Genomic DNA, 16,936 nt, shown 5'->3' with positions numbered 1-16,936 from the left:
AATCCTTGCTCCCTAGAAATACATTTGCAGTCATCTTTAATATTAGGGGTGGTAGAGGGGACGGGGAGTGGGGATTTCAGCAAAAGACCTGTTTATTTTTGACTCAGGGGGAAGAGTCTTATATTTAATGATGACAGTGTTTCACTAAAGTACAGCTCATTAAACTCAATGTTCCCTATAAAACAAAGCAGAGAGCACCTTACTATATCTGCAGGAATGCTACATAAATATTAAGGGTGCTGACTATTTGGGAAGACTTCTGGGATCCTGGGCTTTTAAAATTACTTTTCTTGTTGGCGGGGTTGAAAGAGGGAGAATGCTACTAAAATTTCCCGAGTTATTTATTTGTTTATAATAATGTTATATGTGCGTTGTAATACTGAAGTTACAAAATTGAAGATTGGGATGGCAGAGGGTTAATGGATCCACGTATACAAAGTATGTCATTGGTTGGGGAAATTACAGGTTAATGACCCGCCATGGCTCAGGAGTAGTTGAAAGGGAGGTACCTTTCTCTTCTCCCACCCAAAAAAGTTTCAACACCATTGTTATATAATCTAGGTGACGGGGAAGGGGGAAAAGAACAAGCTGCAGTTGGATAAGCAGAGGATTTATTTATTGCACTGATATCCCATTTTTTCCTCCACGGAGTTCAAGGTGGCGTACACGGTTCTTCCCCTCCTCAGTTAATCCCGACAACACCCCTGTGAGGTAGGTTAGGCTGAGAGGCAGCGACTGGCCCAAGGTCACACAGTGAGCTTCATGACAGAGTGGGGATGTGAACCCTGGTCTCCCTGGTCCTAGTCCAACCCTCTGATTTAGAACTGAGTTTGGGGTCTAAGGCAGGGAAAGCCTTTTATGTTTTGCCACCCAAGCCCAAAAGGGAATGTGCCGTCCACACCCCACGTCTGCCACTGGAATACCCTCATCTCACAAGAAATGGGAGAGAGGAGGGTGTTCCACAAAGTCTTGCCACTCGTATTTTTTGCCCCGGGGGCCTGAATCTCAGCGAGACGGGGGCATTCTGGCACCACCAGTAATGGTGGGGTGGGCAGGGCACTGCCTCTTGTACTTCTGCTACCTGATGCAGCTGCTTCACTCCACCTCATGAGTGGGCTGGCTCTGATCTAGGGGTGTTGCTGGCTGTATCTCTAGGGACTGAGGGAGGGGCAGGAAATATGGCTGTTGGTCAGAGTGTTTAAGAGGTTCCTCTGACCATGCTTAACCTGTACATTAGTAAATAAATGCAATGACTACAATATTCCATTAACCGCACAATCCTATACGTGTCTAGTCTAGTTAAAAACAAATCACATTGATTTCACTGGGACTTACTGCATGAATATGGGACACGGGTGGCGCTGTGGTCTAAACCACTGGGTCTCTTGGGCTTGCTGATCAGAAGGTTGGAGGTTTGAATCCCCGCGATGGGGTGAGCTCCTGTCGCTCTGTCCCAGCTCCTGCCAAGCTAGCAGTTCGGAAGCATGCCAGTGCAAGCAGATAAATGATGTGGCGGTAAGGTAAACAGCGTTTCTGTGCGCTCTGGTTTCCGTCACAGTGTTCCGTTGCACCAGAAGTGGTTTAGTCATGCAGGCCACATGACCCAGAAAGTTGTCTGTGGACTCACTTGGTCTGAAAGTGAGATGATCGCCACAACCCCATAGTCGCCTTTGATTGGACTTAACCATCCAGAGGTCCTTTACCTTTACCTTACTCCATGAAACTGGGTACAGGCTTGCAGCTACATCATCCAGTGATCTACTTCTCAAGGAAACCACGCCTGGCTTATCTTTGCACCCCTAGAATGTCTCGCTGCTTAGACAGGTGGCAATGTCCTGACATGTATTGGGATAGGACAAAACAGATGGAAATGAAGCTTCTGAAAATTGGCGGTGTGATACTACAGACTGTACCTGGTCTAGCTGGGCTATGTTTTTTAAAAAAACATTTTGAGACACTTTTAGAACCTTGGAAGGAAAATGAAGATACGAAGATGCAGAAAGAATGAATGGGATAAACGTCCACTATACTGCAGCAATGCCTGTGCACTCACAGGAAGTTGCATTATACCAGCTCAGATTATTTGTCTAGTTCTCTAATCTGCCAGCTGCTTGCCTTTGAGCACCTGGGTACATTCCGAATCCTCCTCCTTCCTCAAGGAGTCTCTGCTCATTGGCTCAGGGATGAGGGGGCAAAGCATTGAAGGAGTCCTGCTTGAGGTCAGGGCCGTCTTTACCCAGGGGTGCAAGAGGTGCGGGGCACCCGGGCGCTGAATTCTAGGGGCCGCCAAATGTACACCTACTGTATACCAGTCCTTCTCGATTGGCAGCAGTGAAAAGCAATGGAGCGAAAGTCCCCATCTCCTTCCTCTGTTGCTCTGTTACTCCCTAGTGCCAAATATTCCTTTTTCAAAAAATAAAATAAATCATTTTTATTTCCCCCCCAATAAAAACAGCCAATCAACATATCCACACCATAATCTAATTAAAAACAATAAACTAAAATAAAAAACAACCAAATTGTAATCCAAATTGTAATTATTATTTTTTCCAGGCTCCCCATAGTCTGGACCTCTGAAGCATATGCTTCCTAGTGCCAAATAGGCACTAAAAAAGCTCAATAAAAGTTAATTTGGGGGCGGCTAAACTAAATTTGAGGGCGCTGGGTGGATCTTTGCACCCCAGTGGTGCATATGCTAAAGATGGCCCTGCTTGAGGTAAAGTGTCTGGCTGCAATGACACGTGGAAGGATCCCACATCTGACAAGGAACGTGAAGATTTTGCTTGGCTCCAATAGGAATGGAGGCAGTATATGCCTTCCTGGGAACCACAAGTGTTGAAAGGACACTTAGGTCCTGCTTGGACCTGGCTGACCTCTGTGAGAACACAGTGCTGGACTAGATCCCCAGCAAGACTCTCTTTGTTTTCTGCGCGCAAACATGCTACAGGAACCAGAATTCACCTATTACCTACAGCACTTGCAAGGGGGGGATGAATGAATAATACCTCTTCTGGCTTTAGCTCTGGAAACAATTCCAGTGCAACCTCTCTGTAATTGGCCAAATCCTTCCACCTGCATCACTGGGATTCCCAGGGTAGTCTGGACTGCGCCTGAGGCAGTTGGGATTTTCCTGTAGACAGCAAGGAGCATCCAGAACCAGGGAATGTAAAAAACACAAGAAATCCATTCTTTCCTTCATGAGAGGTGGACATTAGCAGAGCTTAAGGTTGCACCAACCAAACTCTTCATTTTTACCATGTATCGGCTTCAGGGTAGCTGAAGTCTGAATCAAAAGATACCATTGGCCATTAGTAATTGTTTGGCGCTAATGTGTAATGCAGTGCAGATCTCTTCTATCTGTGGCAGCTTTCACCTTTTCCATAAGCCTGTCGGGTCCAAGATTTACAAGCTAATTAGCTGGAGATGACGATATGTAGATGATGCCCGCTGCCCCATGCTTTGCCTTTTTCGTGTATGTAATAACTCAACCCTCTTAGGGATTATGCTCTTAAGCTGTCTGAAGGCAGGTTATCTGTTGAAATACTTATCCTTTTATGAGGGTGAATCCAGAGTGCATTGTGTAATGTATAATAAAATTGAGGGGGGGGGGGCGGGGGGAGAGAAGAAAGAGAGGAAAAGATAACACAGTAAAATCAGCTCCAATGACTTCACCATTCAGTAATGGCTCCTACCAAATAACAGCCCCGTAGTTTTATCTTTCAAAAACCAAGATTGTGTTAATGCTCTAAAATTAAATCTCTTGTGAAGTTATCTGGAATTTCTCAACAAGTTTAAAAGGGGGATTATTTTTTCATCCGAGGTCATGCCTCAAGAATTTGTAGGAATTCCGCCTGGAAAGAAATAATCAGTGGAAACTGGCAGTCAAAGCTAATTTATACTACTCTTCCAGATAAAAATTCCTTCCGTCTTAGACCTGCATTTAAAAAAGAAAGAAAGGGAAAGAAAAGAAAGAAAAGATTATTATCACTCATGAGAGAATACATCAGTGAAAAAATATATAGAAAGGAATGACTTAAGGGGAGTCTTCGCTACATCTGTAGCATTGTTAAAAAAATCATTTTGAAATGCTTGAGTAATGAACGAATGGTAAGAAATGTGGGTGTGAGGGTATGAGCATCCAGATATACTGTAAAATAAGACTCACCAACAGATTTAGGGCCATGAAGTACAGTGATTATTTGAGTCTGCCTGGGTGCTGAAAGTGTGTTTGTCTTGCTACCTATGTTTTAAAATTTCCCACAGCTCAGAGCACGCATAATTTACTTTTTCACATGGGGCTGGTTCGTACATCAACTGATGTGTGCATATAACAGTGCTGCTCTAACACCTGAAAGTCTTGCATCGTGTGTGTGGTTCAGCACTTTTTTTTCTGGGGGTACTCAAGGGCACACAGTACCAACCCCTTTTTTTCCTACAAGAAAAACACTGTGTGTGTCTGATTGTGAACTGCTTTGTTGGCCAATTTTGTCATAGGATGAAGATATAGATTAGTTTAATGAATGAAAATGATACAAAGATGGGCTCTGTGGAAATACACCTTGTTTGAAATGTGACATATTATGGAATTCAAGTCACTGCTTACTTGGGCTAGAAGACAATTATATTCCAGCTGCCTGAGACCCAAACTATAAGCAATTTGTGCATTTTTTGAAAAACCCGGAAAAGCAGGGAAAAGCAGTGGCTTCTAGCTGTTTTCCCAGTCAAAATCCTTCCCCTGGTAGGGTTGCATTTGTGCATTTATTTCATAAATGAATTGCTTCCCATGGAACATTCAAAAGCAATTTAACAATAAAAACATCAACAATAACATTCATATACACACACTTGCTAGGCTGATGCAGATGAATGCTGCAACTGAAGGGATAAAAAAATATCCACATAAAGACTTGTGGGACAAGAAAGGTCTTTCATACATTCCAAAAGACAATGGAGATGGTACATTTCTGACATGTGATGAGGAGTTCCCAAGGGCAGATGCCATCACACTAAAGACCAAATTCCTGCATCATACTGAATGGACTTCCTGATGAGACGGCATCTGTGGAAAGTCTTCAGCACTAGCACCCTGAACTTAGCCAGGTAGGTAATTGGTGGCCAGAGAAAGCAGTGGTTTTCAGCAGTACCCATATCTTTTCTGCGCACTGGGTGAAAACTGGGGTGTTTGAGGAATTCATTATTTTTGAATCCTGATATGAACTGGCCCCGCCCCTGGGAAGTCTATATCTGTCTGGAGAACACGGCTACCCTCCAAATGTCACTCCGAAGTTTGTGATACAGTTCTCGGCTCTCCTCCCAAACCCTAAAAAAGTTTAAAAATGAATATATAAAAATTTGTGTTTTCAAATATATTTATGAAATGTGTATTATTTAAAAAATACATTTAAAATACTGTATGCATCATTAAAATACAACTCCTTGTACTTATTTTTTACTTAAAAAAAAACCCACCATAGGATAATTACGGCAAAAATGGGGTTCGGCGGACTTATAAATGAACAAACTTATGAATGAATGTTAGTCATGCAAAACCTGACAGGGATCAGAAACACATCTATCCATCACCAGTAAAAACACAGGCTGGAGAGACAATTGAGCATTGGATATTGCTTGGGCCTAAGAAAGCTCCCTTCTATTTGCTACTGTCTCTCCCACATGCCTGGTTGCTGGAATTTGTGATATATCTGTCCTCTCCCTCACTCCTGCCAGGATTCCATATTGTATTTTTGATACAAGTCTACTTCTAATACTAGGAGCTTAGAGAGTAGGTAATTCTTTAGGAGTGAAAACAGAAGACAGATTTGCTTCCAAATGTGAGCTCATTCCTAGGTCACCACTGAGAGCGGAGAGGAGCAGGCTCCAAAATAAACAACTCAAACATATCCCCCCCTTTTTTTGTTATAGGGTTCCCCACTTCGGATGAAGGAAGCCTTGCCTGCTCAGGTCAGCAATTTGCAAATTTCCCTTGGCGAGTCTTTTCAGAGGGTGCATTTAGATGGCACACCCGTTTTGTGGTGCTTATCCCTAAGAAAGAGACTCACGCCAGCTCCCTCTAGAAGTTCACATCCTGTAGCTATCTGGGAAAGAAAACAACCGCTACGAACAATCCATTCTAGCAAAGTTGTTAACTCGAGTGGGCCAGATAAGGCTTTCTCCATGCCAAGATCTTTAATTTGGTTGTAATTTAGGATTCTGTGACATGGTTATTAACTAATGGATGAACTATGCACACATTCCCTGCCCCTAGGCTTCTCTTTAAACAATTAAGTAAAAGAAAACAAAGTAATTATATGCTTCCCCCCCGCCCCAGTCAAATGTATTTTTAATTTTTATGGGTTTCCTTTACACCAGTATTGGTGATAGACCTGCCCAGTTATATGCCTGTCACTGTTTAGTGGAAAGGGACAAACCTAGACTTGCTGAACATTGGACAGGTCTTTCTTTTAAATGCATTTATCTATTGCATTTCTATCCCATCTTTCTTCTCTGAAACATAGGGTGGCATACATGGTCTTTCCCATCTTACCCTTACAACAACCCTGGGAAGTAGGTTCAGGTAAGAGAGAGTGATTCGTCCTTGGAGCTTTCAACAAGGGTTCTCACCAGTCCTACTATAACATGCTGACAACCTGCTCCATGCTCTCTCTTTTGAAATTGAGGCCACGGTGAGTGCCAAACCTCTGAAGAAGCAAGAATAATTCAAAGCTGGAATTATTCAAGAGCCGTTTTTCTGAGAGCTTTTCTGATATTTCCTTTTTCTTTTCTTCACCTGCTTTTGCATCATTTCTCCAAATATTATCCACCATATCTGGGGTTTTCTTCTCCTTTGGGGACAAAAAATGGATGGCGAATATGACCTTGCTGGACTCTAATGGTTAGGGATGATGGGAGTTGTTGAACAACCTTTGGAGGACCACGGAGTCCCCATCCTTGACACAGGTCTATCTATGAAGGCAGACAGTTTATTTAAACATGTTTTTAGGGGGCAGTGGGTGAGTTTAATAATTTGTGTAAACTCATTTGCAAGGCTGCTTTTTAAGGAACAAACAGTGCACAGTTCAAACACGAGTTAATTCTGTTTTTACTGTATCTTCTGGCAAATGGGAAAGTTTTAAATGAAGACAGCTCTGGGCCAATGAATCAAGACATAACTTTTTCCCTTTCAAACCAGACTGGCAATTGGGAAATAACTAACATGTCATGTGGATGTGAACAAAAGCTGACAAAGAGAAAGACAGAGAGAGAGAGAGAAAGAGATGTTGGCAAAGAGCATTCTTTTGAAGCATCTCTTTCATATGTACTTTACTAGAACCTTTAAAACAAAAAATACACGCACACACACCAAATAGAAATGACCCTCTTGTCATTTATTCATTCATGGCCACAGAACTCTAACTCTCCATAAAACTCCACTCATGCAAGTACGAATTTGTCCACGTATTTATTTAGGGGCTGATGTTTTATGAATCCTACTCTCTCTGAGTAGCTTTTCCTAAGAATAAAAATGGGCAATATGAGTAGTTTGTCTTGGTCACTTCATACCCTCAGGAAACATATCTCCAGGAAAGGACAGGCAGGTGCCAAGGCAAATAGAGAGAGTGGCAACTCTAAAAGGGAGCCGGGGAGAGAAATTTGTTTTATTACCACAATTTTCAACCCTTTTCTGTTTTCACATCTTGTATGAGCATTTGGATGCTTTACAATATGCAACATTTAAGTGGATTGGTGTGTGTTTTTTTTAGTGGAACATTTAAGTACAGCCCATCAACAGGAGGATTTTGGAATTAAGTCACTGCCAAACCTGTCACAGCTGCATGAAGAGTCCTCCCTCCCTGCCTCAACTTTTTGTCACAACTGCTTCAGCACATGTGTGTGTGAGGAACAGGTTTGTTGCGCGGCCAGCCAGCTTGCCAAACGCAAACACAGCCAAGCTTGAGGGTAGCAGTGTTCTGTCAGAGAAGCTGACAGGGTAACAAACTTCCTGATTTCCTGGCATGGAAGAAAAATGACTATATATTATTTCCAAGAAGAATTTAGTGATGCTGACGGGGGGCGGGGTGGCGGGGTGGCGGCAAGTTATTTGCTGATTTAGGCACAGGTGCCGATCATTTTAGTAACACGATGCTTTCCTTTACACCTTTTTATTTTTTAGAATATTTATTTTTGTTGTGTTTCATTACATATTGAAAGGAGAGAAAAGACAAGCTAAACACTCCCCCACCCAATCTGAAGAGATAGTTCAAGATGTCAATATGGAGGAAGACATTAACACAGCGATATACGTGAATTATGGAGTGCACTGTTTCTCCTGTAGAGTCTTTGTTTGTGTGCTGGATAAATGGCCATGAGTCCACCATGGAAGTTTCTTTGCTTCTCTCTCTCTCTCTCTCTCTCTCTCTCTCTCTCTCTCCCCCTCTCTCTCCTTTTTGCTTTCTAGTCATGCAAAGTTTCTGTGTCAGTTTGTGTCTTACATCCTTATGTGCTTGTTGTGTGAAACAGGAACAAAAAATGCCATGTGAGGCCATGTTGAAGGCAAAAATATAAATAAATAAAAGAATAACAATAAGAATAATAATTGCATACTGATTATATCAGTTGAAGGTCATATTTAAAGCACTCATATCAGTTTAACAGGCATGGCTTCCACAAAGAATAATGGAAACTAGTGTGTTAAGGCTGCTAACTTCACAGAACTACAACTCCCAGTGTCCTCAACAAACTACAGATCCAAAGGATTCTCCACAACTGCTAAAGTGGTATAAGAATATTTTTGAATGCTGGCCCAGGGAAGAAGACTTGAGCTCTTCCTCCCGCCTTCCAGCTTGTGTCTGCAACTCACACCATCCAGCTAAACTTTGCTGCTATTTGGTGGTGGCTACCTGGGGTTCCTGGGTGGGACGCGGGTGGCGCTGTGGGTTAAAGCCTCAGTGCCTAGGGCTTGCCGATCGAAAGGTCGGCGGTTCGAATCCCCGCAGCGGGGTGCGCTCCCGCTGTTCGGTCCCAGCGCCTGCCAACCTAGCAGTTCGAAAGCACTCTCGGGTGCAAGTAGATAAATAGGGACCGCTTACTAGTGGGAAGGTAAACGGCGTTTCCGTGTGCGGCTCTGGCTCGCCAGAGCAGCGATGTCACGCTGGCCACGTGACCCGGAAGTGTCTTCGGACAGCGCTGGCCCCCGGCCTCTTGAGTGAGATGGGCGCACAACCCTAGAGTCTGTCAAGACTGGCCCGTACGGGCAAGGGTACCTTTACCTTTACCTTTTACCTGGGGTTCCCAGGCCCAGATCTGATGCTGAACATCTAATTCCATCCACTCTGCATGGTTTTAGCTTTTATTCTGAATCAATTTTACCAAATAACGTATTTGTAACAGTGCCGGGTAAATGGCTCTAAAGCAACCAGTAACAGGCAAGCCAAATCCTCTTCAGAAAAATTTACAACGAAGCCATACTTTTCGCCAAGTTGTGCCCAACAGCATTTTAATTCTTAAACCTAAACCTACTAGAAAACACACATAAATCAAACAGGCACCACCACCCTATTATATACTTCCCTTTGCTATAAAGGGGAAAAAGTGATATCATGATGAGGTTCCTGCGCATGAATGAAGAGCATTGAAACAGCCTCATGTGAAAGCGCAGGGGCTGGTGGTTCCACATGACATCACTGCAAAGATACAAGACAGATTTCTTGTTGATACAACCACTATTTAGTTTCAGTTGTGTGAGGTATCAGGCAACTTTTTAGGCTTGCCTCATGGATGTTAAAAAAAGTTTACCTTTTTCCAGGCAATTACTTCATGACTTCATGTAAGAAAAATGACTTCATATATAAGGAGTGAACACGCATTAAGCTGATTGACACCTTGGTTACAAAAACGCTGATTCAAAATAAGACATTACTGAAAGACGTGACCTTTGGGGAGTGATGTGAAATATTAATAATAAGCATTTCTGTACTGTGTGTCTCTTAGGAACAAAGGAAGCGAGTCAGTGTGGTGTAGTGGTTAAGAGCGGTAGTCTCGTAATCTGGGGAACCGGGTTCGCGTCTCCGCTCCTCCACATGCAGCTGCTGGGTGACCTTGGGCCAGTCACACTTCTCTGAAGTCTCTCAGCCCTATTCACCTCACAGAGTGTTTGTTGTGGGGGAGGAAGGGAAAGGAGAATGTTAGCCACTTTGAGACTCCTTAAAGGGAGTGAAAGGCGGGATATCAAATCCAAACTCTTCTTCTTCTTCTCTTATACTGAGTCAGACCATCTAGGTTACTATTATCTTCTCCAGGGGTGAGAAGACTTCAGGCTTGTGTTGTGCTAGAACCCCAGGCCCCAGGCGCAAGAAATATATGCTTATAATTAAAGATGGTGCATCTGTGCATGGAGCAACAGGAATGAGCTGAGTTCACAGTCGCAGGTCAAGGGCCATAGCTCAGTGGCAGAGAGTTTGCCTTGTAAGCAGAAGGTCACAGGTTCATTCCTGGACAACTCCAGGTAGGGTTGGGAGAGCCTCCTGCCTGGAATCCTGAACAGCTGCTGCCAGTCAGTTTAAATAACACAGAGCATCTATACCCTGCCTTTCTTCAATCACAAAACTCAAGGTTGCATGTATAGGTTCCACAGGGGGGTCCTGTCCAGGCACTGACCTCACCTAGACCTGTTTGGCTTCAGCAAAGTGGCTGCCCAGGTGAAGCTCTAAAAAGGTCTGCCAAGACCCTCAGCAATTTTCAAGAGGTCTGCTGGGAAAAAGTTTGGGAGCCACTGTACTAGACCATAGCTAGAAGCTTCTCTAATGAACATTTGTTTTACCTGAAGCAACTAGTGTATAGGTTGGTTTTCCTTTAGATTTCCAACAGATACATAAGATTCCAGGTAGAGATGAGATAGCCATGTAATTCAGAGTAGTTTAGCATTGCCTGCAAAAATGTTTCATGCTCTGCATGATTGGAAATTTGAGGAACATGAAGCAATGCCCACCTGAATTTGGAAAGTTGTACTCTAACTTTGAAACTTGAGATACTTTATTAAGGAAGGCTCAAGAGGCATTTTTGCTCTTCCATGAGCACAACACTGTACATTTACACTCTCAGGCATATGGACACTGAAAGGGGATTTTACAGTGGTTCCGAGAAAAGCAAAATGTTTGCCATGTTTGCTTTTTTGTATCTCTCTAACAGGTCAGTAAGTTTTACCATGATCAATATGGATAACTCTCAAGTAAATATTCCAATTTGGGTAGAATGAAACCCACTGAACTGAGCGGGATTTGCTCCTAAGAAAACCTGCATAGTTGAATACAGCCATGGCTCAACTACACAAAGCTTGTGTATGTTATTTTGAGGACAAGCTAAGTAAAAATATAAGGTTTACTGAATTTTTAAATATTTACTTTCAGATTTCTAAAGTTCTGTATAGGTGTTCTAACTGCGAATTGCCTCAGTGAGATCATGGTGACAACCATTTACCAAGTGATAATTTGCCTTCTGGGCATACAAGCGCACAGGAAGCCATTAGTGTGGAGACACTGAGGAGCTAGAATGCTCTTCACTGGTGGCAGAACCACCATCATGTGTAGGCGATGTGGTTAAATAACCACACCACTTGGTAAACTCTCATCTGAATTCACCCAGAGCCTTGTGGAAACCTGCTGATTGAATCGAATTGTCATCTCAAGAGGAAGAAAAATATTCTAGTGGCTGCATTTGAGGAAACTCCAGACAGATCCAGCAACGCCTACTGGCGGGCCACATAGGAGCCTGTAAGGAAAGTATTGCGACTAAGTTTTATTTTAGGTTCAGAAGTGGGGGAAAACTTGAAGCTTCATAACATACAGCAGCGCCATTCAGAATCTGCCAAGGTTTCCATTATGAACAGCAACTTTCAGGAGCTTATAACCTAGTTGTAAAAAAAATGTTTTGGGATCAAATATGAAATAATACTGTCTCCACGTCGTATTTGTTCCATCTCGATTTTCTTATTCTTTCTATTTGGAAGGGAGGGGAGCGAGGGAAAGCTGAATTAAGGGTAATAAAAAGAGACAAAATAAATTAGGATCAGATGCTGTCTGATTGGTCTACTGGTTTCAGTCCTCTGAACAGCCCACACGCTCAAGATTTGCTTTTGAAGCACATATAGCAGGCCTTATCCTCAGGTCTGAGACAGTAAAAGGTAAAGGTACCCCCTGACTTTTAGGTCCAGTCGTGGATGACTCTGGGGTTGCACACTCATCTCACTCTATAGGCCGAGGGAGCCAGCGTTTGTCCGCAGACAACTTCCAGGTCATGTGGCCAGCATGACTAAGCTGCTTCTGGCAAACCAGAGCAGTGCACGAAACGCCATTTACCTTCCCGCCGGAGTGGTAACTGTTTATCTACTTGCACTTGACGTGCTTTTGAACTGCTAGGTGGGCAGGAGCTGGGACCTAACGGGAGCTCACTCTATCGCGGGGATTTGAACTGCCAACCTTCTGATCGGCAGTAGACCTTTGAAAATGAAATAGGAGTGGAGGAAAAAATTATGGAGGATAAGGGATAGGGAAGAAATTCATTCAGCTTTCATTTTAATGCAAGCGTACCAAATTTAAACCAATGCACTATAAAAACAGCAGCAGCAGCAGCAACAACAATCCAAAACATAGCTCTGCTCCAAGCAAAGAATGCATACAAAAAGGCATATATTAATAAAAGGTGTGCTCAGTAATGTGTATGTTAAGGAGAACAACATACTGAAACATATTCAATTAGTGGAAAATTGTTTGCAAAAATCCACATTTGAAGCAAAATTGCATGCAAAAATGGGTATATCGGGAGAAGCATGCATACACAGTTGCAAATATATTGCAGAAGGGGGGGGGGGAACCAAGCTTAAGATTGAAAATTGAGAAATTGAGAAAAACCAAAAACAACAGATTCATCCATCTTTAGTCTGGATAGAATATATGGTTTTGTTTCTCACTCCCATTGTATCCTCTCAGCAAACCAATGCAGCAGGCTACGCTGTGAGGTATTGACTCATCCAAGGTTTCCCAGGACATTTCATGAATGAGTGGAGATTTGAAACTTAAGTCTTCCCAGTTCTTATCCAACATTTTAAACCACTGCTTTCAGGTTGAACGTTCCTAGGGTATGCCTACGATACCTTAATTGTCCAAGCAGGGACAGAATCCTAGAATCTCACTCTCCTACGGATTGAATGTGCTCATTGCTGGGAGAGGCTAGTGGACAAACAGACCTTTTTTATTATAGCTGAGAAGTGCCTACTTCTATGCACTACATCAGCCACTGTGGTACACTTGCTCAGTCCATTTTTATTATGAGATGGCAGATCAGCAGCAAGTTCCTTCAGCAGCAACAGAGTCTTTCTGTAGATGTTCTGTAATCAGAGCCACCCATTTTACACAAGCAGGCCATCAGGGGCTTCTCTGAAACACTGGTTCCCATTTGAAATTTAACTCAATATACCTCACTTTTAAAATACAACACTATTGTGAGTGAAAGAGGTGCTTTAATATTCTTCCCATTGTGGCGCTGGCCAAGAAGATCCTCCCTTGTATCTGTTCTGCTGGGGATGAGAAATATTGCAATTAGATATGTGAAGAACATAGAATGCAACAATTTATCCCAGTTTTTTTGATGGAATGGTTGAGACTGTGCGCATGCATGAATGTGCCCATTTGCATCTACTTATCCTGCATGCGCAAACTGTGAAAGGAGATTGGGAAATGTGCATTTTTGCAAAATCCATAAAGTGATGTCAGAGGTTCTGAGATGCTCTCTGTTTTCCAGAGTGGACAGGCAATGGAAAATATGCCTGAAGTCAGCGGTGAAAGATGCAATTTCAGTTAAGCCAGCTGGGCAGATTCTGCTGTCTTTTGCCCTGCATCTTCCTGTGTAATGGTTTGATTAGGTTGACTTATTACTTCATAATTTGAACGAACAACCTGAAAAATGAGTTTTCAATATGAAAAGCAAGAGCCATTTATGAATTACCTACAGCGATCATAACAAATGCGGTAATGTAGCCCTGACGACAAGATCACAAGTTCTTCCCTACCATATGAAGAAGATTAGAGATGGCAATAGTCTGGCATTAATCAAAGACACTTTCAGAACATTTGTTTTCACAGCAAGGAAAAGCTTGCCATTCTCAAGGCAGCCCAGCCAGCCCTTTAGAAGCTTTCATATTTTGCTTACAGAAGCATCCTCTTTCTTCTTTCTTTAAAAAAAGAAAAAATGAACCGAGAAAGAGCCAAGGATGATTTCATGAGGCATTTACAGAAGGTTTGCCTATCATCTTTTCTTTTTCACTTTTTGTCAGCGCAAATGTGTTTTGGCCTTTGGAATAATTCTGATATCATCGTTGTATCATCAACACGGCTCCGACTTCTGGAGGTAAGTCAACACTCAGTTATGTAACACAAACAGAGTGAGTACCTTGTTAAAAAAAAAATCCCTACGTGGTGAACCCATCGTACCATCCTGCTTTGGTTGAAATAAGTTCAAAAACTAGACCAAGACAAACAACATTTGGCCAGCTAATGGGGCACAAGAGGGGGCTGCTCAGTGTTTTGAACTGCCAGCTATGCCCTGTTCCTGGAATCTCCATTCCAAGCCCAAGCCCAGTGGGGTGTAGGGGTGAGGAGTGAGTTAAGAGAGACAGTGTGATGCTGGGATGCTGGACTAAGACCTGGGAGACCAGGGGTGAAATCCCCACTTGGCCATGAAGTTCCCTGGGTGACCTTGGGCCAGTCATTGCCTCTCAGCCTTCCCAACCTCCACAGGTTGTTATGAGGGTGAAATGGAGAAGCAGGAGAACTGTGCATGCCACCTGAAGCTCCTTCGAGGAAAAGGTGAGATATATTATGTAAAAATAAGTAACAAAAAACCCTGTCCTCTCCTTTCCTTCAGCCAGTGTTGCAGGACCATGGAGCTATTTTGGAGGGTTTTAACCAGTGCTATTTTTCTAGAAACTCACCATGAACACCTTCCTTGTTCTCTTAGAATGGCAATGGTGCCCACCTGAGAGGTGCCAGAACTGAGTTTTTCTAAGTTCCAGCTGAAAAAAAGCCCTGGTTTTAACTCTATAGGTCCCCCCTTCCCCCGTCCAATCCCCCAGATGTTTTGCCCTGCAAGTCCTGGAGCTTAGCCTGCCAATTCCTCTCTACTGTACAATTTAGGGTTGAAAATATGTAAGGATTTTCATGGATACTTCAGGGTGGAAATGGCAGAAACGTCTGGGAAAATCTGGACGTATAGTAGCCCATGTTGGAAGAGGTCAAATAAAATAAAAATAGCTCAAAAACTCATTTTATTTTATTGAGATTTTGCCAGAAAAGCTCAACAAATTTGCTCAACAACTATCTGGATTTTCACTTTTTGAAATATGGCAACCCTATTGTCCGTGGAGAGTGCCACTTTGTTTACAGAAAGACAGAAACGCAGAGACACTCCATCCCATCTTCTGCCTTCCTTTTCCTCACATCTCTTCTTCCACAGCTCTTTCTCTACATAACATATTAATGCATAGAATTCACTGCTACAAGATATGATGGTAACCATTAGCTTAAAAGGGGATTAGAGAAATTCACGGAGGATAATGACTAACAGTCATGGTGGCTAGGCTTTATGGGACCTGTGGATTCACAGACTGCATGCTAACACCAGTTGGTGGCAAGGATAGGGGAGTGGGCTGTTGCCTTCGTGGCTGGCCTGCAGGCTTCCCAGAGGCTGGCCTCCTTAGCTGGTGCTTGGTAAATTAATAAATACGAGGTAAATCAATAAATACGAGGGAGTAAGTCACCCACATAGGCAGTTCACAGGGTCTTCATGAATTTTGTAATGTTAAAGTTCACACTCTTCTTTTGATCTGTTCTTTTTGTAAATCGGTTTATGGCTGATTCATTGTACAGTGGTACCTCAGGTTAAGTACTTAATTCATTCTGGAGGTCTGTTCTTAACCTGAAGCACCACTTTAGTTAATGGGGCTTCCTGCTGCGCCGCGCCACCGGAGCATGATTTCTGTTCTCATCCTGAAGCAAAGTTCTTAACCCGAGGTACTATTTCTGGGTTAGCGGAGTCTTTAACCTGAAGCGTATGTAACCTGAAGCGTATGTAACCTGAGGTACCACTGTAGTGTCTAAACACCTTTGCAGTTGTAATCTGAATCATAGCCTACCCTGTAATCTTAACCATAAAGGACAAGTTAGAAATATATTAAATAAATACTGACTTGATGTTGTTTATTTTAACTGCATCTCTTGCAGGGTGGTTCAAACTGATAGAAACCGTCCCCCCCCACCTCACTTTAATAAATTAATTAGCTCAAGCACATCCAGTCTTTTTCATATATCTCTTGCTTCAACCCACAAATCCAGCTCTCCCCCCATCCCTTTCCTTCCCTGAATGAAGTTATTAAAGGATCCAAGGTCTATTTCCGTTCTTTCTTTTAAAACCACTTGACTGTCAGATAGTTTAATAGGGGAGACTAATTTAACTCCACAACCTCTTGGGCATTCCAGTTTTGTTACCAATAATTTTAGGCTTGATCAGCTGGTTTCAGTCTTGCCTGTAATTGTTCTCTGGCTCCAGCTGTCTGCAGCCACAAGTCAATTAGTTAGGAAGCATTGCTGTTCAAAGCACTAATCTATTCATGAATTGCAGCCCTCTTTTAAAAACAATCTATAATGGTGGAAGATTTTTTTTTTTAAGGAAAAAAAAAAACCAACTACCACCAAACTTTGTTTCCAAGCAGAACAGAAAACCTTTACAGAACCCAGGAGAATTCAAGCCTAATTTGAAGCTGTTTTCATTTGCTTGCTGAATTATGTACCTTGCCAACGTAAGTGGCAGCTCCAGAAGGTATCATGAAACGGACGGCTTAAGCCCACTCATTTGTTTCATTTAGATTTGCCAAACGGCCTTCAACTCTTAA

This window comes from Podarcis tiliguerta (assembly GCF_965153285.1).
Source record: "Podarcis tiliguerta genome assembly, chromosome: 3".
In the NCBI taxonomy this organism is placed as follows: domain Eukaryota; kingdom Metazoa; phylum Chordata; class Lepidosauria; order Squamata; family Lacertidae; genus Podarcis; species Podarcis tiliguerta.
Note: the sequence above shows the minus strand (reverse complement) of the source record.